The sequence below is a fragment of the Arachis hypogaea genome, chromosome 13 (genome assembly GCF_003086295.3).
Source record: "Arachis hypogaea cultivar Tifrunner chromosome 13, arahy.Tifrunner.gnm2.J5K5, whole genome shotgun sequence".
NCBI lineage: Eukaryota > Viridiplantae > Streptophyta > Magnoliopsida > Fabales > Fabaceae > Arachis > Arachis hypogaea.
The window spans coordinates 37,626,258-37,632,797 of record NC_092048.1 but is presented as its reverse complement, the minus strand read 5'-3'; the positions used below and the strand labels follow the sequence as shown (position 1 = coordinate 37,632,797).

Here is a 6,540-nt window from a genome sequence, read left to right as displayed (position 1 = left end):
TTCTTTCTTTTTCAGTTGATTTTTTCTCTTTCTTCTTTTTGTTTTTTTCTTCTTCTTCATCATTATCATGCATCATCATCATCCACTACAAAAAAATGCTAAATAACATTGGATATTAGCAACAAATTTACCGGCGAATTTGATAATTAATTCGTCAGGTAAAAAAGTTACTAGTGGGTTCTGTTTTCGACAGTAAATTCTACCAATAATAAGTGGAGGAAAAAACAAAAATTGGCACATCCACAACTAGAAAATTGATTAATACAGACAGATTTACAGACAGATTTAGTCTTTATTACAGACGGATTTTTAGTTACCGACGAATTTTGTCCCTCTATAAAAGTTCCGTCGGAAATTATTTACCGACGGATTTTTTTCCGTCGAAAAATTACAGACGAATTTTTACCAGTTACCGACGGATTTTTCTTCTGTAAATTCTCCATCTATTTTCCAAAGACGAAAAACTTTTTGACGGATTTTCTGTCTATAATTACAGACGGATTTTTCGACGGATTTTCCGTCTGTAATTACAGAAGGATTTTCAGACGGATTTTCCGTCTGTAATTACAGACGGATTTTCAGACAGATTTTCTGTTTGTAATTTGAACTTTGGAAAATCATCTCACACTCTGAGTACAGACAGAAAATCTGTCTGTAAATCTGTCAGTAAGGTAAAATAGAAAATTTTTTTATTTTTTCAATTATAAAATAAATTTGTTTTCATACAAAATAAATATAAATTTAATACAAATTTTTATCTAATTTATATTCAAATATTTATAATATTTCAAAAAATAAACAAATTCATCGTATTATCAAACTAAAAGAAAAGTACTTTAAACAAGCAAGTCAATATAATTCAAAATATAAACAAAGTGTATTGATACATCAACTATAATAATAAGTAACAAACATACATCAACAAAGTCTATTGAGTAAATTAAAAGTTATTAATGGGTATCCACAGGGCTCTAAATGATTTTTCTCATACTTGTAAATTAAAAGACCTATATTGCAAGCAACTCCTATTCAATTTCCTAACTTATTTGAACAATTTTCGCTGCTCTAATAATTAATAGATGAAGTTGGTGAAGGAGGTCCTGTGTTAATTCCACTTATCTTATCTGCAAAATTCACTTCACTTGCTCTTTTTGCTGCTGCTTTTTCTTCTTCATCACTGCTTTTCTCACAAAAAAACTTTGCCTTTTTGTTCCTCAATAAAAATGCCCAGAGTGAGAACATAGACCCTATCATTAATAAATTCAGATAAGTGATCAACAAAATGAAAATTGATATCTTTAAATTAATAATATGCAAAATAACAAACCATATCAAGATTAGCTGGCTGAGCAACTAGCAATTAGCAATGAAGAAATGAAGCTCAACCAAGAGATGCACTATCATATACCAAGAAAAAATACAACTACACCCTAATACAATGGAGGCTACATCATGCTACATTAAAATGTACTCATTCTGAGATCACATTCATGTGGTGTAGACTAAAGTAAACAAAAAGTCAAAATCATCATCTAATCTTTTCAGTTTTCATAGCTTCAATATAGAATTTCTGAAAACAAAGTACAGAAATAAATCAAATGGATGAAAAATGTAAAACACAATCATATGTGAATTGATTTTGGTATCATTCAGGGTGACAGATCAACATAATTTCACTATTTCATCTATAGAATTTTTTTTATTTTCACTTTTTTCAGTTCTATGTTAAAAATTGTTCAGCAGCCAAAAATTGGAGAAGGATACAAATCATCTTTGTTGAAGCTAGAATCCGGCACAGCGAAATACAAACCTTGTTAGCGAAGGAAACTTGAGTTCAATTTGATCTGGCAAAATTTCATGTTAAAGTGAACTGCATTTATTGAACTAATCACAAACTTTTGGGTAAATTTTCATCTTAACTTAAAGATTAAAATAATCTAACATCAGACTAATAAAGACTCTACTCAATTAACTGGTCGAGAAAATTAGTGCAGTGATGGTATCAGAAAGATAATTATGATCCCAGGACAACTCTATTGTTCATCAAGATATGACACTTGGTGAAGAACAGAGTCATACTAGTGGTTGGTGTTCTCTCACAGCTTCTTTTTCTTGGTGTTTGATTAGCCTGAACATAAGACGGAAAATATCATAATTTAATCTTTAATTTTGTGAAATCAATTTAAAAAGAAAAATAAACCATTGGCAACATGGTCAACCAAATGCATGAAAAAAAATTGCTAATTGCAAGCAAGTTCTCACCCCCACAGTGTTGCCATCACTTCCATCACTAGAACCCCCAGTATCCACACTGTTCATATCATCAAAAACGTAGTTATCCACAAGCACCTAATAGAATAACTAACTCATGGACTAGTCTTCTAAATAGAGGGATAAAATTTGAGTTTAATCCCACTAAAGAGTATCTGATTTCCCTCCATGACCCCACAATGTAAGAATTCAAAAAATAAAAATAAAAAAGAATCTGCAGAAATTTATATAGAAAGAAAACAGACTAACAAACTTCTGTGACAGCTTGTTTTCAGTTCTAAGCTCTGTACTATCAGTATGGCCATTCCCAATTGACATTGCAAGCCCCTCAAACCCTTTCAGATAGTTTCTCCCACAAGGTCCGACTTAAGAAAGGAATGCTATGCAGCTTTACTGATAACTTATACTTTGAACTTTGAAGACAGCATTCTAATACATACCATCTGTGTTTTAGACTTGTTATTATCTCATGAGTTCTGTTTCAACCAGAAATTTGTGACCTTGTTTCCATATTCAGCTTGGTTTCAGCTCAGTTAAAGAAGGACACTGTGTCAGTTACATTTAAAACGAATGCAACTGAGCTAATTCAAGGAGGTCAGGCGATAGCAAAGCATGGATCTTGGACTCTGCTAAAAGGTGGCATAGTGGCCAACAACTCAAGCCCTGTTGAGATTCTTTTTCAGGTGAAGTGAATTACTTTCTAGACTTAACACCTGCATGTTTCTCAGCTTTAAGAACATGAAAGAAATAGTCAAATGCTCAAATGGTTCTGGTTTTCTTTTATTTAGATATCTTTCGAATTTTGTGAAGTGAAACTGATTCAACTATGCAAACCAAGAACTCAAAGGTGGAAATATGGATTGATAGTGTTTCCTTACAATCATTCACCAAAGAGCAATGGAGGTCACATCAAGATGAAAGGATTGAGAGGGTAAGCAAGTGCATACCCTTTTTATTTTTTAGTTAAAAGTGTGCATACCAAACATGAAAGTTTATGCTTCTGTTCTACTTCCATCAAGACTAAGTGTTTGAATTAAACATGTAGGTACGTAGGAGTAAGGTGAGCTTCCAAATAATACATATAAATGAAACATCATTAGAAGGAGCATGAAAGTAGCTAGACTTACAATAAGAATGGCAGGATGAGTATAAACCCCTCCAGGTGAATAAAGTGCTGCATAAGGTGGCATCATAGGCTGAAAGAAATAGAAAAAGTTGGCAAGTTAGATCTGGAAAATTGTCAGCGAAACACCAATAAAACTAAACCTTGAGTTCAATTTGAAGAAGGAAACTTGTGAAAAAACAAGATTGGAACAATAGCAGTTCATCAGGTCACAAGAAGCAGATGAGATGGTTCTACTAACCAATGGTCAGCAATTCCAGTAAAAGCAGAAGCAAGATATAATAGGATTGCATGGCTGCCAAAAGAAAACAAGATTAATTCCACCACTTACATAAGCATTGTAAAAAAAACACAAATTCACATATTTATAAAATGAATTACACAAATTAGACTAACAGAACCAAAAAGTGAACAGAATGGAGGATACTTAAATAAAATACATGTCATGTTTCAGATTTAAATTAGGATATCCCAACATGTTTCCTTCATTTTGATAGCCATAATGTACATAAATAACCTTGACAATAATCTTGACAACCCAGTGATAACCAACAGGTGCAATGGAGCACCACCATAAGCATTAAAATAAGAAAAGGGGGGTTAAAAAGTATGGTTCCTTATCAAGAATTACCTCTCGGAGAGCTTCAAGTTTCCATGAACAATAGCCGGAACTTTCTGCAGATAACTATTGCAAGAACTCATTGGATTGCTTCCCAGCCTCAACAACCTCTCTCTCACACCCCTGCACAAAAACTCGAGTTATAAAAAGCAGCAAAGGAACAATAAAAAGACAAGGAGGTTTTAATTGAGTAAACGGTTCTTATAGCATACCTCGTAAACTGAGATTCTTGCAACATGTGGTCCATTCTGTTCCAAAAGAAGTTTCTTTTTTCTGGGAAAGAGAATATCAGTCTCAGAGAAGAAATATTGCCCTATAGTAAAAGAAATTGAGCAAACTAATATCACAGCAAATGAAACTCAAGTTCCTATAGTAAAAGGAATGATGAATGAAAACACAAAAATTAGCACTGAATATCAATAGCAACAAAGCATAGAATTCAGGGTTAGTTGAAGAACCTAGCATGTTTGAGACAAAGCCACCTCTGTTCTCAATGCTGCCCCGCTCAGTATTAGGTTCATGGTCAGTAGTCATCTGTACAGCCTCCCCTCCCCTTGACAGAACTTGCAACATAAAAATAATTAATTAAGAGTGAAATAGCAAGAATAAAGATACATATTACTACTTATGTACGCATAAAAGAAAAGCACAGTAGTGAAGAAAACAAAGATTGAATCTGAATTAAAAAATGGAGACTCAATTGAAGATACTAGTATAATTACTATGAGCAGAAGCTAGTCACTAATGCCTAAACACCACAAAAGAAGCAAAATCAAAGCCAGATTGAGGCCTAATCAATTTTCAAAACCTAATCTAATCCTATTTTAACAACCTAAAAATCCACTAATCAGAAAACAAATCTAACCAGATCGCTTGTCCCTCACAACTCTCGCCATGTTAAACGAAGGGAATCTTGTGAAGGCCTTCGATAAAACGTCGTTGTTCACCTCGTTCCCTAGGTCACCGCAAAACAAGCGATGGTCGTTCTCCGGCCACTCGGCCAGTGAGGGATCCTCCCACGTCTGCCCGGCGGCACGGTGGGGAACTGCCTTTCACTTCGCGTCGGTCTTGTGGTCGACATCGCTGCTGGCTATGGCGGCCTTCACGCTCTCGAGAGCCTCCGGGGCGATGGTCTGGGCGTCGCGCTGGAATTGGTGGTAGTGTGACGGTGGAGGAGGATAGCTGTATGCGGCAGCAGCGGGGGCAGCAGCGACGGTGGGAGGAGGGGGACGAAGGGGTGGGGCGTAAGGCGGTTGTTGAAGGTGGAAGGGGGTGGGGAAGTAAGAGGGATCGGAGGAGTAGGTGAATTGAGACGAGGAGGAGAAAGATGAGGAAGGGTTTGCCATGGAATTCGATCGATCTATTTGGGATCGAAATTAGGGTTTGTTATCAGACACATGTTAGAAGTTCAATGTTTATTTCTTTTGATTTGTGTGCTGGAAATGGGGCTCGGGGCAATGGTAGGTTTAGTTTATTATTTCCGACAGAAAAATTTAAATTACAGACGGATTTTTCGTCTGTAATAATTTCATAAAATACAGTATTTTGTCTATTTTATTACAGACGGATTTTCCGTCTGTAACTATTTTTCACACAAAAAAATTAATTTTTCCGACAGAATTATCGACGGATTATTTTTTCCGTCTGTAATTTATGCTAATTCATTTTTTTATTTTCCGACAAAAAATCTCTCTGAAATTCTGTTTGTATTTCTGTGGGATAAAATTCGTCGAAAATATCTGTCTGTAATAACTAGTTTTCTAGTAGTGATCGTTTATTATCAGATTTATCGTCGAATTTATCCGACGGTAACCTTGGATAGCGAAACATTGCGTTTTGGAGCATCCGCGAAGCTTTACCGGTAAATCTGACGGTAAATGTGCCATAAATTCAAATCGTGAATCCTCTTCCTCCCATTTCGAACTACACTCTCTCTCATACCCTCTCGTCTCCCACTCTTTCTCTAACCCTCTCATCTCATCTATCCCTCAACGTCCTCTCCGGCAGCCTCTCTGACGGCCCCTTATCATCGTTTGCCAGTTCGTCTCTCTCTCTCTCTCTCTCTCTCTCTCTCTCTCTCTCTCTCTCTCTCTCTCTCTCTCTCTCTCTCTCTCTCTCTCCGCTGCCGCCGCCAACTGCCTCTACCAGCCGCTCTCGTATAGCGCCGCCCACCACCCGCATTCTGTCGTTGCTGTTGCCGCCGTTGCTCCCTCTGCCTCAAACAATAGTTCTTGACATTCCGGCGACCACCGATAACCACCTCCAGCCACCCGTTTCCCTTCTCTGGTAACAACATTGTTTTCTAATTAATTTCCTTTTTTATTTTAGTTAAATTTAGGATTAATTTAAATTTTAGTTGTTAATTAGCATTATGATTTAGGGGATGTTTGTTTCACAAATTTGGAATGCTTTATAAGTTTAGCAAATGCATGCATTTGATTTGATTAACATTTTATGACTTGACTATCTTTTTATAAAAATTTCATTAATCTAATTTTGAATATTAAAATTTGTTTAAACGATTGAG

At 35.8% G+C, this 6,540-nt stretch overlaps 1 long non-coding RNA gene and 1 pseudogene across 1 annotated transcript; both read right to left on the bottom strand.

The window, feature by feature from the left end:
- Positions 1-2,086: 2,086 nt before the first annotated feature.
- On the bottom strand, positions 2,087-2,655 carry LOC140178133 (uncharacterized). Its single transcript, XR_011870378.1, has 3 exons — positions 2,525-2,655; positions 2,263-2,311; positions 2,087-2,128 (listed from the first exon to the last, which is right to left on the bottom strand). It is a non-coding gene; the product is annotated as an uncharacterized lncRNA (long non-coding RNA).
- Positions 2,656-4,776: 2,121 nt separating this feature from the next.
- LOC112735884 (uncharacterized) lies at positions 4,777-5,369 on the bottom strand (annotated as a pseudogene).
- Between the last annotated feature and the right edge of the window lie 1,171 nt (positions 5,370-6,540).